Below are 24,156 nucleotides of genomic sequence, written 5' to 3' on the forward strand. Positions count from 1 at the left end.
TCAGGATTGGAGCTTCCAAGAACCTTGGGCACTAGGTCCCGGCCTTAATGGACTGTAAAGCTACAGAGTACTACTAAATCCATCTCTTCACCCTGGTGATCCTGGTAGATGTTTAATAAACACTCCTGGTGTTGAAACTCATAACAACCAAGTCCTGTTAGAGCTGAAAGGGACCTTTAAGCTCATCAAAGCCACCTCCTCGTGTTACAGATGCAGGACCTGAGGCCAATGATGGGGAGAGACTTGCCCAAGATCAGACTGCCAGAGTGGCCACCCAGTCCTGTGCATCCTTCTTTGCCCCTTCCCTGCCTTCTAGATGGAGACTGTGGTGTGGTCCTTACAGCCAAAGGAGGGAGACAGAGAAGAGGCAGTTACCCTGCCAGGACATAACTGTCTCTAAGAGGTAGTCAGAGGATAATGGCGTATCTTCAGTTCTGGCAGCTCTGCCCAGGAAGGTGCTTTTCCTGGCCAGACGTGGTCCCCAAAGTTGTCAGCTGCTGCAGATGGGAGGCCTCCTACAGAGGAAAGAGCTCAAGGCTGGGAGGGGAAGCCCTTGGTTCTTTTCCTGGCTCTGTCCCAATTCACCACATGACCTTAACTTGACCTGAGATGAGGTCCTCTCTGGCCTCAGTGTGCCCAGTGAGGGGCTGGACCCAACCAGCTTGGACAGTCAGAGATTTCATCCATAATCTGCCTCAGTCTCCTCCTCTCTTTCTCAGTCCATCTTAGCTTTTGCTTCAGAACAGGAAGTAGGTCAGGCACAGGAAGAAACAGCAGCCTGCAGATTCCCCTCTGACTGGGAGCGGCATCCTCTATGCCCCACCTTTGCTTTCCAGCCTTGGAATTCCCTGAGAGGCAAAAAGCTGGGAAGGCCCTTATGATCACTCCAGTGATCGATCTGAGATCAGAGAAGTTCCGCAGATTGCTCAAGGTCACACAGCAAGTCACATGTAAACTCCGAGTGGGCCTTAGGTCTCCTGACACTCAGACCACACTGTCCTCCAGAATAATGGGCATGTAAGCCATCCTCATGTGAACCTAGAGTCTGACTTACCTTGACATTTCAAACCCCTACATGGGGAGCCCACAATCTCTGCCCCTCTCTGGGACTCAGTTTCTTCTATCAAACAGGGTGATGGGGTGGACCAGATGTCTCTAGGAGCCCTTGCACCCCAGGACCCCAGGGTTTTCCAGCGTGGCAACCTCAGCCCTTTCTGCACAGAGGGTGGGTCTACCTAGGCCAGGAAACCCCACCAAGTCACAGTCTCCATCCAGCCCTGTCCCACCCCAGACCCCGGGGCCAGGCTTCATCGAGAACTACAGGCTCCAGCCCAGCTCCCCTGGAGGATCTGGATTTTTCTTACCATAAAAGGGCAAGCGTGCCTCTCTCGGTCCCTGCTGCCAGCCCCACTGGGGGAAAGGCTGAGCTATTTTTAGAAAACTCAAGGGTTTGCTCCTGAACTCAAGATGGAGCCCATCTGAGCCCGCACCGGGAGAGCCCCCTCCCCATCTCCCTCACCCACCTTCCCTCAGTCTTCCTCCCTCTTCGCCCATTGCTGTCTCTTCCCTCCCTCCTCATCTCTTTGTCTTTGTCCTGTTCTCACTCTCACTCCATCAATCCCCCTTCCTTTTTTCTCTCCCTCTCCTCCCCTCTTTCTCCCCCCTCACTTCTCCCTTCGCCCCAAATCTCCTCAGTCAGCTCCCCTCCCTAACTTCCCTCCCTCAGATCTTGTTTTAGGTGGTTGGAAAAGTAACATATCTGCACCCCCCACACACACTCTTTTCTTAAACACTATTTACAACATAAATTCCAAACATCCGCCATCTGGTTCTAGGAAGGGCCAAAAGATATTTAGAAAAGGAAGTCATGATTATTCCATCTTCAAGCCAAAGGAACTCAAAGGCCCTTTTCTCTCCCGCCTTCCTCCCAGGGACCTTTGTTAAGATCTGACCGATTAGGATCCTTCCGTGAGTGGAAGGGGTCAGTCCCAGCTGGGCCTCTGACCAGCTGCATCACTTTGAGCTTGTTGCCTCTCCTCTCCGTGTCTCAGTTTCCTCATCCGAACAATGGGAACGCAACTAGGGTGCCTTCAGCACTAATGCTCTGAGACTGCATGTCCTGCTGCACAAAATCCCAAGGTGTGGGTCCCTGGGGCCTGCCTTGGGCTGGGCAGTGAGGGTGAGATGGGAACAAGGGGAGTGAGAGGCAGCAGGGGAGCTCCAGCCTTAACCCTTGATGCCCGGTGCCTTTCACTCCATGGAGAGCTATGCATTCCTTCATGCAGGGGGATGGGATGGAGTCAAACCATCCCCCTTTATCTGAGACTGTGGACACCATGGAGTCCAGTCTTCTCTCCACCACATCATGGTGAGGCCCAGAGAGGGGAAGGCACTTGTCTACAGTCACACAGCATGCCTACAGGAGACCTGGTCCCTAACCTGCTGCTCTTCCATCCAACACCTTCCAGAAGAAACCAACATTTGCATTACCCAGAAAGCATCACCCAGCCCAGCAAACTGGAACCCTGGGGGTCTCAGTTCTTTGCAAAGTGGACAGGACAGAAGGGAAAACTAACTCCTTTATCATGATAGTTTCTTCAAACAGACAGCATACAAGGGAGAAATGCTGTGAGAAGTCCCTTGTTTCCGGGGACGCCCATTGCCAGGGTGCACACAGCCTCCGCTTACACTGAAAATGCTCTCCCTACTCACAGCTCCCTTTCCATAAGGCCGCTTTCCATAATACACACTTGACAGAATGTCATGAGATGCTGACTCCGGCTGTCGCTCTGCAAAAAGGGTGCCATAAATAGTCTGGTCCTACAGGGGAGCCTGAAAAATGCATGCTGGGCTGCCCGGAGCCAATCGTGATCCCCACAGGCACGAACTAAGTGACCCTGAGGGACTGCTGTAACTCCTGAGAGCCTCGGTTTCCTCATCTGCAAAACAGGGTTAAGAGTGGTTCCTAACTCACAAGTGACTGTGAGGATAAAATAAGAAACCCCGTGTAAAAGAAGCACTTAGCAAGTGTGGAGCACATCGGAGGCATCCAGCGTGTTAGCTGTAACATGTATTGGCCATTGGTAGGATTACGGCATGTCCCGGTGTAAGCTGGGTAGCTGGGAGCTGTTACCACTGTCACTGTTATCCCAGTCTGTTCACATTGGAAGGTCAGGGTGATGGGGAGTCTTGGGGATCCTGGTCTCTAACCCCCACCCTCCCAGACACCGAGCTGCTCGAGGTTGGGCTTGGAATTGTAGGAACTGTAGGTCGCTGGCCGGGGTCTAGGCCCCTTTTCTCTCCCTCTCTTCCCTTCCTCCTGCATCATCTTGTGACAGCCTCAGACTGTGTTCCCAGGGCTTGCTCAAAAGTCCCCAGCAGCGACCTTCCCTGGGGAGGAAGTGGGGAGCGTGTGAGGCTGGTGAACTCAGCTGGGCTGTCAAGGGGGTGGGAGGGCGCTCTGGGAATGGAGACCCAGAGGAGCCTCACAACGGAGGGGGCATGGAAAGGGGCCCCACACGGCAGCTCCCACCCCAGCTTCCACATCTTCCCTAGATGCCTCTTCGGACCTTTGCCCTCATCCTTCCTGCTTCTCGTGCTCCCAAGCCTGTGCCTTTTGCTGTGGGCCCAGCCCCGTGCTCATAATGGAAGCTGCAGCCACTTATTGTGGACTTACAATGTGCAGCAACTGTGCTTGCACTTGACATCTACCTCGTTTGACCTTCACAAACAAGCCAAGGTTCAGAGAGGTGAAGCCACCAGCTCAAGATCACACAGCTAGAAAGTGCAAGGGGGGAGATTCAAACACATGTCTGCTGGACTCCAGGGCGGGTGTCTTCTCAGTTCTTCCCAAACATATGCTGGAAACCCTAGGGCCCTGGAGCCCAAGGAGAACACAAGCTATAGGACATGCACAAGGGTGAGAGAGCTGAGGAAGGGGAGCTGTGGGCAAAGAAGCCCCTCCAGAAAAAACCAGCGTAGGTGTGGGTGGGTGTGCTTGCATGGGGCCCCGACCTCAGCCATCTCCCACGGTAGTGCCATCTGGTTCCCAGATGTGGCCTCTCCCCAGCCCCTCGTATTTCTTGGAAACGAGCAAGGCCAGGAGAGGGAACAGGGGTTTTTGTGATGTCTGTGACGACGTGAGCTCCGTTTTGTGGTCATCCAGCCGACTGCTGCCCGAGCTCAGGAGACAGCTGGATTGAGCGTGAACAGCCCAGGGTTCAAGCTGGCCTCTGACACTCAGCAGGGGTTGACCGGGGTGCGTCGCAGAGCCTCTTTGAGCCTCAGTAAGCAAGGAAGCCATTCCTATCCCTGGCAGTGGTTTTGAGTGTGCCTTAAGTTACGGGAGGGAGCATTTTGCAGGCTGAAAGCCTCGTGCAGCTGGAAGTGGTCACAGGTGGCCCCAGGGCTGTCCCTTCAGTCTTGGTCACTGTGTGAACCCCGGATTTCCACCTACCCCTAAATAGCTCCTTTTCCACGTGCGAGGCTAGAGGTGGGGGCCAACGGTCAGCGGGGACTCTCGACAATTTCCTTCCAGACCCATTCTTTTGCTGATGGGGTCTTGATGCGCTGGAAAGGGAAGGTGACCCCTCTTGCTCTTGGAGCCTAGAGCTCCTCTCTGAAAGCCAGGTAAGCATAGCAGAGATAATGGCAGCCTAGCAGCTGAAGGACAGACTCTCTGAGGCCTGGAAAATCTCAACAGCCTCAGCCTGAGGCTTCTAAGGGCCCAGCAACAGCCCAGGCTCATCCTCAAAGCCAGGAGCCCGGCAGCCCAGTCAGGACCAACAAAGGCCAGGGCTCTGGCCAAAGGGCACCCCAGCGTCCTCTGATAAGGGGTATCCTTGTTCCTTTCAGGCAAGGGCACTGGCTGGTGGGTGGCCGCCCCTGCAACCCTGACGCTGAAGGAGCAAACACCCCAGAGAGGGGCCTCCTGAAGACCTGAGGAGGGTAGGCGGCAGGGGCCCTGGACACAGACCTGTGAGTGCCACCCCACCTCCACTCACGGGCACCGACACCCCACCCTCCCCACCCCGCCAGCGATAAATTCCCCATCCCAGCCCTCAGGATGACCAAGAAACCAGGCCTCAGAACGGGAAGGGTTAAAGGAAGACCCTGCTGATTGACAGGGTGCCGGCAAGTCAGGGCTGTTGCGTCGGGATCGTAGGTGAAAAGAAATGGAACCAAAGAAGGGAAAACCCACCAGGAGCCAAGAATCCACCTCACGCCCTGCTCCCTACAAACCAGCAACGCAAAGCCTGCGTGCTCCCGAGAACAAAGGACTTGGGGGAGCTGTGGAGGATGGTGGTCATTTTCCCTGGAAAGGAGTAAATGGGGTCGGATTCTAGAAGCAGGGTGACCTGGGGCTGTGTCAGCCTCTGAAAACAGAACCAGCCCTCGGGGCTTTGAGAGCGTCAGGCGTGTGCTCGGATGCACAGTGCTTGGAATACGGTGAAGCTCTAGAAACCGTGAGCAGTTGTTTTTACCGTCCATCATATTCTTCCCACACTTACCAGCTGTTCGTGGAGCGGGCAGGGTGAGGGGCCAGCTCCATAAGACAGGTGGAGAAACTGAGGCCCAGGGAAGTGAAGGAGTTCCACTCAGAGTCATACAGACAGTCAAGGGCAGAGGGGGATTCTGGCACCAGATCTCCGGAGGATGGAAAAAGAGGAGGAAGATTTGGAAGTGAGCAGAGGAGGCAGGACTCGGACAAGGAGCTGACACGCCAAAGACAGCGGGCGCAGCCCAGGCTGCTTATATAACACAGCACACCTGTTAACCTCTGCACACCCCACACGTGTGTGCAAACGTGCGCCCCGGCACAGCGCACACACCTGGCCCTCATTCACTAGCAAATGAGCCTTGGAGACTGGGTCCAAACAAATTGCATTAGGAGGGCGGTAGGCGCCACCTCCCCCCGGCGCTGTCGGGCTCCAACACTGAGCAGGCCTGCAGATCTGCCAGCTGCGGTCTCTCGGCCACGCTGACAGGCCCTTCTCAGCCCCCTCCCCCCGCCCCTGGGCCCCAGGAAGGGGGCTGGGGTCCGAGAGAATGCCGTGATGATGGATGGGCTGAGGGAGGTTCCAGGGCTAGCTCAAGAGCACACAGGATGTTCGTGCTTATGCAAGGCTCACTTCTGAGCTGTTCCCAGCAAACCAGCCCCACCTTCCCTCCCTCCCTCCCCTCCGGCAGCCTCTCCCACGGTCACTGCTGCCAGAGCCCTGAGCCCAGGCCCCGAGCAGATCTACCCCCCAACACTCAGCTGGGCTGAGCGGGAACTGGTCAGCTCAGGAGGCAACGGCCTGGGGCTGAGACACAGGTGGGCACTTTAGAGGGAAGAAGGAATTTGTGAACAGAAAGACAACACCATCATGTAAAGGTGGTGTCTCTGTGCTTTCTCATCCATTGTTTTGTTTAATCCTCCGAATGTGCCTGGAGTTAGGAGATTGTGCCCATAGTACAGAGGTGACTACTGAGGTTCATTCATTCAGTGATCCCACAGCTCCCCTTTCCTGAGCCCTGAGTCTGCACCAGGCCCTATGCGGGGTGCTGGGGACACCGAACTGAATGACTTACAGCATCTGCCCACATTGCTTAACAGAACAGTCACCTTTGGGCTGGGTCATTGGGCACTGGGGCCCCCTAGTCTTCCAGGGGAGCATCTCCAGCAGAATCCCTTTTCCATATGGTATATGTGAGTTATTGAATATTATTACTAAGAGGAGCCTTAGCAATCAGCCCATTCAGAACACAGACCCTAAAGTCAGACAGCCCCAAGTTCAAATCCTGCCTTGCTCCCTTTTTAGCTGGATAGCTGTGGTCCAATTAACCTCTTGAAGCCTGTTTTCCCATCTGTAAAATGGGAATACAAAAGCTCCCACCTCATGGGGCTGACTGTGAGGATTAATTTGTGTTTTCCCTACCCTTAACTGACACAGGGAGAAACAGGGGCCTGGAGAGGGAAAGAGCTTGGCCAGGGTCACTTGTGAGTTGGGGGTTAAGTCAAGACCCGATGGATCCCTTTCTCCTACCCCCTTCCCCACTTATCCCAATAGAAATCCTCCCCACCTGCCTCACCCCAAGCAGCGCAGAGGCCATGACAGTTGGCCAGTTTGTGCAGGCAACCACAGGGACGTGTCCTGGGTCCCACCCTCCACCTTCAGCCCTGCCCAAGCCTCTGCAGCACCAGAGTCCCAGGTGACCAGCGGTGGCCCCCAGCCCTCAGTGACAGTGGATGGTGGGGACACGCAGTGGCAGACTCCCAGCCCAGAGCAGCCTGGCCATATAAGGGAAGGAGCCAGGAAGGTCTCCTGGCTCAGGCCTGGCGAGAAAATCCAGACAGCCACTGTTTATTTTCTCCTTCCCAGCCTCCTGAGAGCTTCCAGACAGAAGACAGAGGTTCCCCCTCAGGCCAAGCGACATTTCCTGAAGACAGTGGGGAACAGGGAGGAAAAACCAGTCCATCATCCGGGAGCAGCACCCCTGGCTGTGGACAGGTAGCACCAGGTAAGATTCTGCCAGGTAAGATTGTGAGGCCACCTGTTCAACTGCCTCCTTTGACAGAAGGGGAAACAGGGCGACAGAGAGAAGCGCTTGTGATAAGGGATCACACCACTTGGGTGTCCCAAGTGGGACCCATCTCCTGACTGGGGACCCAGAGCAAGAAGGAGCCTCTCGTGGGGTAAGTGGAACAGGAGAGCTATGGACCCCCTTCTCAGTGAGACATCATCTGAAGGAGAAAAGCCAGCTCTGTCTGCCTCTCAGCAAGTAGGCAAGACTCAAGGGAAGAGTTCCTGGGGCCAGAGAGCCAGCAGAAGGACACCTTTCCTGCACCTCTGCCCTCCTCCCAGCCCAGCGGCAGAACCTCCTCCTCCAGGAAGCCCTCCCAGTTCCCCCAGGGAGGAGGAACCTAAGCCCTCAGCAGTCCTTTCTGGGCTCTCTCTTATGCCACTTGGGTCTGTCCCCTATTCAACTTGCCAAGGGCAATTTCCTTCCACTGACCAAGCTCCTCCAGGGTAAGGACCACATCAGATTCAGGCCTGTCTCCCCTCGGCACGTAGAAGATGCATTTGGTTTGCTGAACGGACAAGTGAAATGGTTAGATCCTGTCCCCAACCCTGATGAACTGGTAAATTGGTCAGGGGATGAGACATGGAGCATGGAGGTTAAAAATTACGGTCCTGAGGCAGCTGTTCTGATAGGAATCCCAGCTGGGCTCCTAGCTCCATGCCCTTGGAAAATCCCTTTCCCATGGAGCCTTGGGGATGCACGGGGATTAGCACAATTAAAACACTCAAGAAATGACCGTTCTTATTACCATCAGCATCACTATGATTTTTGTAGAGACAAAGGAAACAGAACTAGACAGCCTATAGCCATAGAGGATATAGAGGCAAATACCTTCCCCTGGTCAAAGGTCTCAACCTCTGTCCCTGTGTCAGAGTTTCCCACAGGAGCGTGGGACTGCCTCCCATCCACTTCCTGTTTCTACACCCAGGAGAGCTGCTATCTTTGTGGCAATATTCTGAGCCCAATGGGGTGTGCTGGAAATAGCCACCAATTCCCCTGGTTCAAGCCAGTCTGTGACCCGGGAACCGTCTCCTCCCCTTCCTGGCCCTCCATGTGGCGGTGATAAGGGTCCCCTGACCACTGCATGGCTGCTCTGCAGATTAAATGTGATGGGGCAGTTTTTCAAACGGCAGGCACTCAGATGCCCCCTTTTTAATTTTGGCCACATCTGCCAACAATCAAAATATTTTAAAATTTAAGAAGAGTCATTTTTAATACCTAAATATAAATGGGAAACTAAAATACTGTCCATAATTAGGAGATAATAAAGGTAAGAATAGAGACAGTAAAAATGCAACAGCGTTCTTACTCTCTCCTCTGGTACATAGCTTGCAAGCCCCTGGGCCTGAAGGAGATAAACAGGAGCCAGAAAAGTGTCAGAGACAGGATAGCACCAAACTGAGGCTCTCTCCGCCTGGGAAACAGAAGGACTGGAAGCAAACACAGGGAATAGCCTGAGTCACTGTGTCTTCCAGAGTTAGTGCCCAGGGGCTTCCCTGGTAGCGCAGTGGTTAAGAATCCGCCTGCCAACGCAGGGGACACGGATTCGAGACCTGGTCCGGGAAGATCCCACATGCCGCGGAGCAACTAAGGCTGTGCGCCACAACTACTGAGCCCACATGCCACAGCTACTGAAGCCTGCGCACCTAGAGCCCGTGCTCCGCAACAAGAGAAGCCACCGCAATGAGAAGCCCGCACACCGCAACGAAGAGTAGCCCCCGCTAGCCGCAACTAGAGAAAGCCCGCACGCAGCAACGAAGACCCAGCACAGCCAAAAATAAATAAAAATAAAATAAATAAATGTATTAAAAAAAAACAAGAAACAAAGTTAGTGCTCAGGCCACGTACTCTACAAAATCGCCCGCTCTCTGTGCTGCGTTCGGAAGCCAAAGGTGGTCAGGTGAAAGAGCTTAGGAAACAGTGCGGCACAAAGGAATGCAGGGGTCTGGCCTAATCAGCTTGCTTCCCAGCAGCAAATGATCACTTTTTCGGGACGACCCTCCCTGGCTTCTTACTGAAATCTCCACGTTGGCCAGGGCGAGCGTTTCCTCTCCAAGAGCTAGTGGGAGCCGTCTGAGAGTGGAGTAGACGGGCTGTGGGCCGTTCAGGACCCCCAAGCTTGATCCTGATGTTGGAATCACTCCCCAGCCAAACGCAGTTTGGAAAGAGTTCCTCCATGAGAATTCCATATTAGAGCGAGGCAGCTCTTTGGGTGGGAATACCTGAGGAAGGGGCTGTCCCCCTCAGCAGGCCAGCAGGCCTGACTTGCCCCAAGTGGCAGACCAGAGGAAAACACTGCAGATCAGGGCCTGCTTTCAGACTTCTGCCAGAGGCATATGAGACTATTATTGGAAGGAGGCGTGTGTGTTTTCCTGCTCTCTCCCACCCCCGAGCAAAGGCTGCTGGTTCCCTTCACCCTTCAGACATCCGGCACCAAGGCCACCCCAGTGGGCATCAGCAATGCAGGAGGGTCCTCTGGGGGTGCCCTGAGATCTCGGCGGGGCAGAAGAAATAGAGGCGAGGCTCCGCCTGCTCACTCAGAGGTTCCCACCCAAGCCAGGTCTTGAGAGGAAAATGAATTATCTATATGGTCATTCAATCATCCACTAAGTGGCATTCCCTGGGACCCATCATCATGTACAAAGGCCTCCACGAGGCGCAGGGATCCTCGCCATTAACAAATGTGGGTGCTGTCCTCAGGGAACTGGAGATCTAACCCAGTCAGACCCAGATGCAAAGAGCTCTGACACTGGAGAGAATGAGGTTGAAGAATACGATTCAGCCACTCTTACAACGCATATGAGGATCTACCATCACAAGTATGGTAAAGGATTAGAAAGAGAAAGAGGGCAGAAAGAGGGCAGAAGATGTGTGAGGACATGGACCAGGGTGTCCTGACGTCTGAGAAAGTCAGAGAGGGCTTCCCACAAGAAGTAGCCGTTTGGTCTCCTCTTCCACCAGGAGGAGACGGGCAGGGGCGCAAGAGGGAGCAGCATGGTAGCTGGGGGCCCCGAGGTGGTAGGCACAGGGCTCCTTGGAGGAATGGAAAAAGGGGGGCAGAGGCCCAAGAGGAAGTGGCCAGCTGGGCCAGATGGGTCAGGCCTTGTAGCCTTTTGTGAGGGTTTCAGAATTTAGCCAGAGGGCAGTGGGAGAGTTTTTAGCATTTTAAGCCTAGGAGAGATATGGGCATATTTGCATTTTGAGAAATCACTCTAGGAGGATGGCTGAGATGGATGGTTGGGAAGTCGGTGGGAGTAGAAGCAAGGAGGCCAGGTAGGAAGCTAAGACAAATGTTTGATGGTCTAAAATATAAAGTACCATGAATGTGCCGTTTGGCTGGGGTACACCAAGCATAAATGTGGGGTATGGGGTCAAAAGGTAGAACATTATATTGGATGGCTCCATTTACTGAAATGCCTAGATTAGCAGCTCTGTAGAGACAGACCTGCCCGGGGGCTAGGGGTGATGGGAGGTGGGTAGGAGGGGCTAAATGGTAAGAGGGTTCTTTTGGAATGATGAAACGTTCTGAAATCGATTGTGGCAATGGTTACACCACTTTGTGAATGTATTAAAAACCACTTCATTGTGCAATTTAAATAGGTGAATTATATTTCAATAAAACTGTTTAAAAAGAAAAGAAAAGGAAGGTTGAGGCTTGGTCCCAGAGGGCTCAAACGCCAGGCTGAGGACAGGAAACACATCTGTGGTAGTTACAGCAGCCTCTGGGGCAATAGCTGGATGGTGGAGCTGAGGCCCCTCTAATGCCCCTTCTCCTGTCTAGGGTGGACTCCCTGCCATCAGCCCCTGGTGCAGAGCAGCGTGGCACCCTGTCTCCCAGCCTGAGGTGCAGTGCTGCATCTCTGGTCAGTTGGGAGTCTGAGATGAAGCACTGTAGCTCGGGAAGGGAGAAGTTGTTCTGCGGCCGTTGCCTGGACATGGTAAGTGGTAGTGGTGCTTGCGGGCACCAGGAAGGACGGGAATGTTTCCACTCTCCATATGGTCAGCTGAGGAAGTTGCTGGACTCAAGTCCTACCTGTGCCACTATCTGCTTCATGATTCTGGGCAAGGCCTGAATCTTCTGTGCACCCCAGTTTGTCCATCTGTAAAGTGAGGTGTTGGAGCACTCAGTGGTGGCCATTACCCAGCACTCTGACTCTGCTTTCGCTTTCTGAGCCCATGACAGACACTGCTAATCAGTCGAGGCATCCTTTCTTTTTTTCTTTTCTTTTGTAATTTTGTAAAACTTTTTATCTTATATTGGAGTATAGCTGATTAATAATGTTGTGATAGTTTCAGGTGTACAGCAAAGTGATTCAGTTATACACATACATGTATCTATTCTTTTTCAAATTCTTTTCCCATTTAGGTTGTTACATAATATCGAGCAGAGTTCCCTGTGTTATACAGTAAGTCTTTGTTGGTTATCCATTTTAAATACAGAAGTGTGTACATGTCAATCCCAAACTCCCTAACTATCCCTTCCCCCAACTCTAAGGCATCCTTTCTTGAAGCATTCAGGTACAGCTTCAGAATCCTTCTCAGCACTAAGTTCTGGAGAGCTGCTGTTAATGATTCGAAGCTGAAACCCTTCATCATTTGTGAACTGGACAATTCCTAAAAACGCTTTCAGCCTGAAAGACAAAAGTCTTGGGCTTCAAGTCAGGCTCTTCACTCTTTGAGGTGTTGCCTAAGTTAGTCCAGGCATCTCCCAAATATCTGACCCCTCTCAGTGGCTTCAGACAAGCAAGAAACAGCAGAGGAAAATCACTGGGCTAAGCACAATTTTATTTAACCTCCCAACAAGCTTGGGAGGTAAATGTTATTAACCCATTTTCCAGATAAGAAAACCGAGGCTCAGTTAAGCAACTGGCCCAAGGTCACACACTGACTGTGTTGAGCTGGGCTTGTAACCTAATCTGTCTGCCTTCAGATCCATGTTCTTACCCACTGCATGTGGTCTTGTCCTTACATCTTGGGTCACTTGTAGCAAAGACAGACCAAGACATTTTCCATTAATCCTGTAGATTTCCTTCCTCTTCTCCTCCCCGCCCCCAGCCACCATAGTTGTATTTATCTCACCTTATCCAGTAGGTCCTATACCATAGCATTTTACAGTTGGGGAAGGCTGAGGTTAAGTGATTTGCTGAGGGTCACCAACAAAGAAGTTGCCAAACAGAGACTGGCAACTGGATCCGCCCAGTTGGTTTAGAGTAAAACCCTCCCTCTGGCTGGAGACTAAGGAATACACATGATCCATGGCAGTCAAAGGGGGGAGTGGGGTGTTACCAGATGGTTTCTGGTTGACAACATGGCCTTTGACTACAGGGAAGGTACTTTCCGGGGCAATTGAAGTTCCAGTCACTACTCTCCCCCCGGAGCAATCATCCACATCCCGCGAGACACAGCAGCCGCCCTGGCTTCTGCAGATGGGGCCGGATGCAGAAGAAAACGCCAGCTGGTCCTTAGGGACATGCCAGAGCCTTGGTGCTGAAGGCCACTCTCTCACCTTGTCCTCACGGTCCAGTTTTCCCAGGAATCCCTTAGATGCTAAGATGGGGATTCCTGGAAATACTGTTCTTGAGGTCATGGTTTAACAGCTGGATGCGTCTCCTTCCCACCCAGAGTTGCCCCTGCAGGGCTTGGGCTCAAGCACGTCATGAGGTCAAGTGGAAGGCCATGCACTAGAGGTAAGAGGGCTTGAGAACTGTGTTCTTGACCTTTAAGTTGATTTTCTTTCCATTTTGTCCATTTCGTAACATCCTGTGAGGCTGGAATGGGAACTTCACCACTGTCCTGCTCTTGAGAACTTTGTCCAGGCACTCAGTTGAGCAGTGGTTGAACCAGGACACCATAAAGCATGTGTTTCTTTCTGCCTCAACCGCACCCCCACCCCACTTCCCCACATGCCAAGCAATAGGGGTCACACTATCGAACCAGCATTATTGATAAATGAATAAATGTACGTGAATGTATTTTAAAAGTTTGCTAAATCAGTTAGCTAAACTAAAAACAAAAAAAACCATTAAGTTTTAGTTCGATTTGTAATGCAGCCACAGAAAAATTTTTAAATTTTTCATTAAGGTAGAGAAGACAAAAAAGCTCAGAGTGCCCTCTTGTGGTGATGCCTCTCTCAACCTGCTTCAGGAACACTGAGGCTCGCCTCTACACACACACACACACACACGCACGCACGCACGCACGCACGCACGCACACACACACACACTCTCTCTCTCTCTCTCTCTCTCTCTCTCTCTCTCTGAGATTCCTTTTGCCCCAGTCACTTTTGAGCCACTGACCACGTAAGCCCCATCCATCCTCTCATTACCAATGACCACCACTTACGATTTACTTTAACTCGCATCACCTTCGTCTCAAAGCTCCTGAGGTTCAGAGAGGTCAAGTGACCAGCCCACAGTCACTCACATAGCATAAGGCAGAGCCAGGATTGATTCCAAGTTCAGTGGCTTGTGGCAATTCCTCAGCCAAAAGTAAAAACTGCAAAAATAAAAAATAAAAGTAAGACAATCTGAATGGACAGAGAAAATGCTAGCTGACTGAATCCCAGAGACCTGAAGTGGTCCAGGTGCAACACTAGAACTTTTCACAAACTCTTCCTAGTGCTTTTCATGGAGTTGGTAGAGACAGGAGGTGTCATGGCCCCAGGAGCCTCGCTTTGGGGTCTGCTTGCCATGCTCCCAGGGACCAGGTGGCTCCCACACGTCTCAGGCTGTCTCTCTAACAGGCCACATTGAAGACATTTATAAAATATGAGATCTCCCTCCCCCTTATCCTCAGAGACTGGAGCTGGACTGACCATGAAGAAATCTGATTTGCTCCTAATGATAATAATAGCTTCCACTCACGAATATTTACAACTTACCGGGCCCGGTGCTAAATGCTTTCACAGGCACTGTCTCATTCAATCCTCACAACAACCCAGTGAGGTAGGTTGTATCACATACTCCGTTTCACAGATGAGGCAGCCAAGGCACAGAGAGGTTAAGACACTTGCCTAAGATCACACAGCTAACAAGTTGTGAGGCTGAGTCAAATCAAGTCTGTGTTTATGCTCATCACCTGCCCTTGCCCCCTCTCTCCCTTTTGGCCTGGCCTGGCAGGTGGGGCTACCTCCCGTGGCTTCCCCTGGGGAAGAAGGTAAAACAAGCCTTCAGTGAGACCCAAGCAGTCCCTCCTGTGCTCTGTGACTATAATAAAATGCTGGACCCTTGGCTTGTGTCCTGTGTGTTCCTGGGAACATGAGGGGAGGCGGAAGGAGGTGACAGCAGGGAGAGAACATAAGCCTGTATTAGTTTACTAGGGCAGCTGTAACAAAGTACCACAGACTGAGTGGCTTAAACAATAGAATGTTATTTTATCATAGTTCTAGAGGCTGGAGGTCTAAGATCAAGGTGTCAGCAGGGTTGGTTTCTTCTGAGGCCATTCTCTTTGTTTTGTAGATGGCTGTGTTCTCCCTGTGTCTTCACTCTGTACATGTCAGTGTCTTAATCTCTTCTTATAAGGACACAAGTCCTATTAGTTAAATTAAAGCCCACGCATATGACCTCATTTAACATTAATTATCTCTTTAAAGACCCTACCTCCAAATACAGTCACAGTCTGAGGTACTGGGGGTTAAGACTTCATCATGAATTTGTGGGGGACACAATTCAGCCCATAACACAGCCTCAGCTGAGGCAACCCTCAACTGAAGGCAGGTGCCTTCACACTGCCAGACACTTCCAGAAGCCGGCTAGATAGCAACCAGGACCCACATCAAGACAGTCAGAAGCCCAAGGAAGATGCCAGGCCGTGTCTGGGAACACCTGCTGTAGAGCGTGGGGAGGGAGAGAGTCCCACGAGGTGAGGTCCCCTAGGGCGGGACCAAGGCACATGCTGAGGAGCGCTCAGGGCCTGGCTACGTGGCAGCCTCGCCCCTTCAGTCCTAAAGGTGTGACTGACCAGGTCGAGGAGGCAAGACAGAGTCTGAAATCACACTTCACACAGGCGTCAGTGTTCAGAGTGAACTCGACATTAGCTGTACCACAGGCATCATGCCCAACACATGGGGACATTTTAATTTCTTTTTTTTTTTTTTTTGTTTTTTTTTGCGGTACGCGGGCCTCTCACCGCTGCGGCCTCTCCCGTTGCAGAGCACAGGCTCCAGACGCGCAGGCCCAGCGGCCATGGCTCACCGGCCCAGCCGCTCTGTGGCATGTGGGATCGTCCCGGACCGGGGCCACGAACTCGAGTCCCCTGCATCGGCAGGCGGACAGACTCTGAACCACTGCGACACCGGGGAAGCCCCACATGGGGACATTTTAAACACAATTAGTCTACCTTCGGCACAATCCTCCAACTCTGCTACATTCTGAGGGGAAAAAAAATCAACATCCTGACAAACAACCTTTTACGATTCCCAGAGCCTAAGGCCTCCCCACACCTCTCCTCTGCGCCCCCGAACAAGGCCTGCGCACCTGCCCTGCACTGTGGAGGAGCCCAAGGTCCCACAAGGGCCCGAGACTGCTTAGGAGCCACAGGGACGAGTGCAAGAGGCAGGACGGAGGGCGAGCTCCTCTGGCCAGCGCCCTGCCGTCCACTGCACCCCACGCCCCAATGACACACCCCGTTCTTGTTCAGCTTTGGAACAGTTCCCGGCCAGACACTGGGGCCTCCTCGAAACTCACAGGCCTTGTGCTACTGAGGTCCTTCTAGAACTCTCCCTCACACCCCTGGGGAATTATTGCGGACTCCCACAGGTGGGTTCAACACTGTGGTTTGAGATTCCCAGGAGTGGAGGGGTGCACAGGAATAACAGCAAATGTCCAGCAAAGGGGGTGTCCTTTTTTTTTTTTTTTTTTTTGCGGTACGCGGGCCTCTCACTGCTGTGGACTCTCCCGTTGCGGAGCACAGGCTCCAGACGCGCAGGCCCAGCGGCCATGGCTCAGGGGCCCAGCCGCTCCGCGGCATGTGGGATCCTCCCGGACCGGGGCACGAACCCGAGTCCCCTGCATCGGCAGGCGGACTCTCAACCACTAACGCCACCAGGGGAAGCCCCGGGGGTGTCCTCTTTATTTACCTCTGCCAGCCTTTACTGGGTGCCTGTGTGCACCTGGTGCTGGGGACACGGCAGTGAACGAGACAACCAGAGAACTCTACCTTGTGAGGATGATTCGCTCACACACACGTAGGTGTGAGATCCTGCACTCCTCTTCCAGAATTTCAGTGTTGAGGCCGTTTCTGAACACAGCTGTAAAGTAGTAACACTTTCAAATACATCCCTACATGCCAGGCATGCCGTGGGCCTCTGTCCTGTGGGCAGAAGGAATTGGCACCCCCTGACAACTCTGGTGACAGATTCCCCAGGTCGAAACCCAGGCTCTTCCAGCAGTGACCGTCTGCACTTCCTTTTACTGACAGGGCGTCCTGCACCAGGTGCCTCCTGTGGGAGTGTCCAAGGAGGCAGCGTGACGCAGACAGGAAGGAGGTGGTGCCCTCTTGTGGCCTAACCTGGAAGGACAGGCTATCTTGAAGGACTTGTCAGGGGTAAGGGGGGATTGTTATCAGTGCCCATTATCTAACACGTTTGCATAGACTTTTGCATCTCAAAATGCACTTTTCATCCCATGACTTCATTTGATCCTTGGGGTTTTTAAATTAATTAATTAATCTATTTATTTATTTTTAGTTGCGTTTGATCTTCGTTGCTGCGCGCGGGCTCTCTCCAGTTGCGGCGAGCGGGGGCCACTCCTCTCTGTGGTGTGCGGGCCTCTCTTGCTGCGGAGCACGGTCTCCAGGTGCGCGGGCTTCAGCAGTTGTGGCACACGGGCCTAGCTGCTCCAGGGGATGTGGGATCCTCCCGGACCAGGGCTCGAACCCATGTCCCCTGTATCGGCAGGCGGACTCTTTACCACTGAGCCACCAGGGAAGTCCTTGATCCTTGTTTTGAGATACCTCTTGTCATCGTAGTTTTACAGAAACCCAGTGAGGTTTAAACAATACTAATTCTAATAATAATAACACCTATGATTTATTGATCCCTTACTCTGTGGCTGGCACTGTGAATTTACTTTGTACATATTATCTCATTCGTGAGATTCAGATAGAGAACAAAGTATTAGACACGTGTCCAGGGCCCCAAGACTGCTAAGCAGCTACATGAGGAAGCAAGCACCAGCCCCGCACTCAGGCCAACAATCTCTCCCACGAGCTGGAAAAGAGAAGTGTCCAATCTGGTCCTCCAGCTCCTGGAAGATTCCCAGTTGCCTTGGGCTGGGAAGAAGCCCTGGGAGACTTCATCCAGCAGGACTGACGCTGCTACAGATCCCAACGTGCTGGAGATACCATCTCCTGCTTCCAGGTGTGCTCTGAGGGAACTGGCACCCTTGGATCAGTAGAGAGATTCTATTTCCTGCTTCAAGGGGAGAATTTCCCCAGGCTCCTGAGAGCTGCCTCTCTCAAAGCGGACAGCAGCAAGGGCACCCCAATATTGCTACAGGATGTGGTCCAATGATCCAGACAAAGGAGGTGAAAGGGGTTGCTGTGATCCTGAAAGAAAGAGCTCCCTCCCTGAGGGAGCTAGAGGGAGGCCGGGAGGAAGACGGTCTGGCCTATGGGGGATTGCACATCTCCAGCAGTCCGGCGGGCCTGGCCAGCAGCCTGTGCAAGCCAATCTCATTGCTGTAAAAGGGCAGTGGCCAGAAGAGGGGACTCAGGCCTGTCCCTGCATTTCAGACCTAGGCAGCCCCTCTCCAGGTCATGGAAGCAGGCAAAGTGGAAACCAACCAAGCAGGGACGGAATAGGTCCAGATTTGCTCCTTTTTCTTGAAATATGGGGATGGAACCCAAGTGGCCTCAGTCTGGGGACAATCAGGGGCATGTCAGTTGCACTCCAATCTGTGGGAAGCTGGAAGGAACCACAGCTCCACTAATTTAGAGACTGTCCCCTCTGACCCAGGCCATCTACCACTCCAACATCCCAAAACAGTGTGTTTCCTTGGCCTGCTCATCCCGGAACAATTTCTGACAGAGGGGCATACACAGCAGCTTGCATAACTCCAGTGACAGGGACCTCACCACTTCACCCGCCAGCCTATGTCCTTGATCACCTTGGATTGTTAGGAGGCCCTTCTCTTGTTGGAGTGAAAGCTCTGTCATTTTCCCTAGTTCCTTTGCTGCCCACAGAGATTTATGAACGGTGGCCCTGGCTTCCTTCCCCTCCTCCAGGCTAGACATGCCTGGGGCTCCCAGTGGGCCTCTGAGACTGAATTTAAGCTTGTTTCCCTGCCTGCACAATCAAGACCCCTTCTTTGGGGCCAGGACCTCCTCTGAGAGCCTTATAAAATCAGTCAACCATCTCTGTGAAAATGGCGCACGTCCACACAAAATGTCACATACTACACTAGAGGGTTCATAGGCCCTTTCTTTAGTGCATGTCACAGTTTCTAGAAAGTGGCTGGCCTTTAGTACTAATTTATATATTCGACAAATGTTTACAGAGGGCCTACCATGTGCCAAGTGATGTTTCTGGTACCCAGAATGGAAGGGTAAATAAAACAAATCCTAGCTCCAAGAATTTACAGTCTGGAGCAGGAGAGAGACACCAACGAATCAGCCACCACATCATTAACTTTATATTGTGATAAATTCAAGGAAGATAATGAAAGAGAGTACAATGAGAAGTGGCAGGCTTTGGAGAGCTATTTTAAATTGGGAGGTCGGAGGGCCTCTGGAGGGGGTTGACATCTGAGTAGAGATCTGATGACAGGAAGACAGTGTGGACTGAAGAGTCGGGGGTGGGGGTGGGGGTGGGGGGTCAGGCAGGACCAAGGATGGCTGTCAAGACTCTGAGGCAGAAGGAGACCAGGGAGGCTAACGCCTGGAGTGGAGGAGGGGATATGAGACAGGGTTGAAGGGCACAGGGCCAGGCCGAGTGGGGAGTCTAGGTCTCATCTAAGTGCAGTGAGTGACACAGTCAGGTATATGTTTCAAAAGATCACTCAAAGTGGGGAGTGGAAGCAAAGTGTATTCCCCTTTCACGTTTCCTTATATCTGCATAAAGAAACCCTGGAAAAATATAGAAGAACTTAATAAGTGCGGTTACCTAGAAAAGCAAGACTTCTTAATATTTACATATTATATTGTTTTGACATTTGAATGACCTGTATATTTACCTGTATTACTTTCTCGTGGCTGCCATAACAAATTATGACAAACTGGGTGAACTAAAACAATCGAAATGTATGATCTCATAGTTCTAGAAGCCAGACATCTGCAATGAGGGTTTTGGCAGGGCCAGGTTTGCTCTAAAGATCCTGGGGGAGTTTGTTCCTTGCCTCTTCCAACTTCTGGTGGCTCTGAGCATTCTTTGGCTTGTAGCTACATCACTCTCTGCTCTGCATTGCCTCCTTCTCTTCTGTCTGACAAATCTCCTCTGTGTGTCTCTTGTAAGGGCATTTACCATTGAATCAGGGCCCACCTGAATGATCCAGGATAATCTCCTCATCTCAGGATCCTTAACTTGGTCACATCTGCAAAGATCCTTTTTCCAAATGAGGTCGCAGTTACAGATTCCAGGAATTAGTGTGTGGACATGTTTTTTGATGCGCCACCATTCAACCCATCACAATAGCTGTCCAATAAGATCAAAGTAAACTTTAAAACTTGGTTCTAGCTCTGGGGTGACAGAGGGACTGCAGGGTGACAGATGGAAGAGAGGAGGGAGGTGAACGGAGGTGGGTATGTGTGGGAGCAAAGGTCCACTGGGCTCCAGAGGGATCGGATGCAGGATGGAGGGAACATCATAAGGCATCCCCCACCACTCCTGGGTCTGGCTTGAGCAAATGGGCAGGCTTTGGTGCCTTCACTGAGGCTGGGAAGATCAGAGGACAAGGGGGCTCCAGGGAGGTGGGAAGTGAGACTGGGAGGGAGAAGTAGTAGACATTTCAAGGTAGAAGTTACCATGAAGGAAGCTGGATATATATGTGGTGAGGCCTGCAAAAACCTTTAAGGGAACGGAAGACTCAGGCTCAGGCTACAGAAAACCCATCACCTCCCTCGTGTTGAAAGCTCAGCATCTACTGATGCAAGGCCAGGCTGCAGCCACGTCACAGAAGTGGCTGTGACTCAGTTTGGGAAATCTAGGTTTTTACCATACTACACTTATGCAACCAAGTCTTTGAATCTAAATGCAAGACTTCTCGTCTCCAGTGTAAATTTCCGTGTCTCTATGACGAATCTTTCCAAATAATTCTGCCTCCAAACCAAATAGGACAGTATGCATGGTATGATCCCAGTTTCATAGGGGAGAAAATGACTCTCTTCAGGTATGTCTATAACAATAGCTAATCTTCCCTGAGGTATTATGCTGACCACTGCATGCTTTATTTCATTTAATTCTCTTCATCACAGTTTGAAGTAGATGTTATCATTATTCCCATCTTACAGAGAAAGATAATGAGGCTCAGAGAAATTAAGTAAATCTTGCTCACAGCCACCCAAGTAGTAACTGTTAGGACTGGGACTTGCACCCTAGCAGTCTTGGCTTTTGTGTCTATAATCATTACTGCCCCTCCTCATTCGTGCCCTCTTATGGATATACATGCACATTAAAAAGTTCAAGGAGGGCTTCCCTGATGGCTCAGTGGTTGAGAGTCCGCCTGCCGATGCAGGGGACACGGGTTCATGCCCCGGTCCAGGAAGATCCCACATGCCGCGGAGCGGCTGGGCCCATGAGCCATGGCCGCTGAGCCTGCGCGTCCGGAGACTGTGCTCCGCAACGGGAGAGGCCACAACAGTGAGAGGCCTGCGTACCGCAAAAAAAAAAAAAAAAAAATGTTCAAGGAGATACCTACAAAGCTGTTAATAGTGGCGGGTTCTGAGAGGGGTGTGGGAAGGAGTACACATTCTCTACTGCTGCCTTACTTTTAATTATCTTCAAGGAACAATGCTTTTTTAATTTAAAAATATGTATTTATCAAAAGAAAAGTCTGGAAGAACATACAACAAAATGTCAACAGCACAGGACTTCCCTGGTGGCACAATGGTTAAGAATCCACCTGCCAATGCAGGGGACACAGGTTCGATCCCTGGTCCAGGAAGATCCCACATGACGCAGAGCAACTAAGCCCGTGTGTCACAACTACTGACCCCGCATGCCACAACTACTGACCCTGCATGCCACAACTACTGAAGCCTGCATGCCTAGAGCCCGTGCTCCGCAACAAGAGAAGCCACCGCAATGAGAAGCCCACACACCGCAACAAAGAGTAGCTCTCACTCCCCACAACTAGAGAAAACCCGCACACAGCAACGAAGACCCAATGCAGCCAAAAATAAATAAATAAAAATGTCAACAGCAGTTACACCTGGGGAGCATGAGCAGGAAAACTATCTTCTACACCATGTAGTTTGGTGTTGTTTGAACTTTATACAATGGGCATATACTGCTTTTGTAAGCAGAAAAAAGTAATTAAGACTTTAAAAAAAGAAGGATAGAGAGAAGGAGAGTGACTCAGCAGCTCTTCTGGGATTCCCAGCAGCTCCTGACAGAGGTCTCGCCCACCTTCACGAGCCCCTTTTCTATTTCTCCCCCTCCATCCCCTTTGCACATCCTAACCAGAAAAACCTGTGCCTCAGCAGCATCTGTCCTGCCTCTCCCTCCTCCCAGCCTCTAAACTAGGCCACTGCTGATCCTGAATCCACAGGGCAACAATATCCCCTCATCCTCCATTAGCAGCTTTGTAGTTTATGAAATGCCTTCCCATGCCAGCTCACGTTTAATCCTCCCAAAGACACTGTGAAGTGGATATTCTCATGCCCATTGTACAGATGTGGAAGCTGAGGCTCAGCGAAGCTAAGCTCATTGCCCAGGGTCATATAGAGTCTGGGATTGTGCCTGGACCCAGATTCCCAGGCCAGGCCTCTCCAGTGCTGCATGAATTCAAGCTCATGTCAGGAACTTGAGTTTCAGGACCTAAAATCAACCTGTTCAATCTTGTTTAGACCTATGACAGAGCAGCAGTTCTCCTGTTCCCTACCAAACCATCCCGGCAGCCTCCCTGGTATACTCAACCACAGCCAGGAACCTGAGAATCACCAGAGCCTTGCCCTGCACTGCCCAGGCCCTGGGGCTGAGCCTGAAGAGAGGGCAGAATGGAAGAGCCTTTGGGACCAGACAGAGGAGCGTGGGAAAAAGGGGCAGACAGCCAGCATGCTTACAAGGCAGGAGTAGACAAACCCAACCGTCTAGGACAGCAGGTCATGGGCTTGGGTGGAATCCTGGATATAACTTTGATCAAATCACTTAGTATCTCTGGGCCTCAGTTCTCTCATCTGGAATATGGCATTATAATAGCATCACCTTAGAAAGCAGTTCTGGGGCTTCCCTGGTGGTGCAGTGGTTGAGAGTCCGCCTGCCGATGTAGGGGACGCAGGTTCGTGCCCCAGTCCGGGAAGATCCCACATGCCGAAGAACGGCTGGGCCTGTGACCCATGGCTGCTGGGCCTGCGTGTCTGGAGCCTGTGCTCTGCAACGAGAGAGGCCACGACAGTGAGAGGCCTGCGGAACGCAAAAAAAAAAAAAAAAAGAAAGCAGTTCTGAGAACAACATGAGGAATCCTTGCCATGCGTTCACCGCAATGCCTGGACATAATACATGCTGACTGAATGCTTCTTATTGTTACGAAGTGAGTTGGTTTGCCCCAACCAGTTTAGTTTATTTTGGTGAACACGTACTGAGAGCCGACGCTGTGCCAGGCCCTGGGCTAAGCACGAGGGACATAGAAATAAAGTAGATGCAGCTCCTGCTCACCTAGTTCGCAGGGGGAGCCAGCCCAAACGGAAGCTGACCCTTCCTGTGGGCTTGCAGTGTGAAGGAACAATGGCTGGGACGGCGGTAGGCAGGATGGTGTGGGGCCTTGAATGCCGGACTAATCTGTCTGAGAACTTCTCTTGTCCGCCTGGGAACCACTGCAGGTCTCAGAGCAGGAGAGCAGCCGACCCAGTCATCTCACTTAGAAATGGAACCTTAGTCTCTACGGCTCCACAGGGCTTCTGAGCCATCACTGAGTCAGGCACGATGTGGGGGGGGGGGGGGAATGACACAGGAGGGAGGGGCACAGAGGCCTATCCTTAGGGTGGGGACCATCTGGGTTCGAGTGACGGTGGCAGGTGCGCTAGGTGAGGCCGCCCAGAGAGGTCAGGGAGGGGTTCAGTCCTGGAGAAAGTAGTAGGGGAGGAATCTATTTAGACTCCAGCAAAGGCAGAGTTAATGGGTCTATTTGGGGGCTGATCCCTGGGTTGCTATCTCAGGTGGTTTGGTACCTCTCTTTCTGCTTTTCCGTGCTTTCCCTTTTCCTACACTGAGTCACTAGAAGAGACGGGGTTGAGCTATCTCTGTTTGGGAGCCCTGGGACGGGAACCAGGTGACTCTGTCTCCCCAGAGGGGCACACCCCCCGGGGCAGCTGGAGAGAGCAAACAGTCCTCCTGGGGGAGCTCCAGGGTCTGGTGGGAGAGGCTTGGACATGTGGAGTGGCCTTCCGCAACTCAGGCCCCTCAGAATCTTCCTCTGTCCGGAGGGTGATGATGCCAT

General features: G+C 52.0%; 1 non-coding gene across 1 annotated transcript in view; it reads right to left on the bottom strand.

The window, feature by feature from the left end:
• Window positions 1-16,984, bottom strand: part of LOC115847465 (uncharacterized) — a 33,360-nt gene extending 16,376 nt beyond the window's left edge. Inside the window, exons 1-2 of the transcript XR_009563308.1 lie at window positions 16,724-16,984; window positions 13,910-14,062 (exon numbers count right to left, since the gene is read on the bottom strand). This is a non-coding gene — a transcript (uncharacterized protein). The remainder of the gene's footprint in view (window positions 1-13,909; window positions 14,063-16,723) is intronic.
• Window positions 16,985-24,156: the final 7,172 nt, after the last annotated feature.

This window comes from Globicephala melas, chromosome 3, assembly GCF_963455315.2.
Source record: "Globicephala melas chromosome 3, mGloMel1.2, whole genome shotgun sequence".
NCBI classification, from domain to species: Eukaryota; Metazoa; Chordata; class Mammalia; order Artiodactyla; family Delphinidae; genus Globicephala; species Globicephala melas.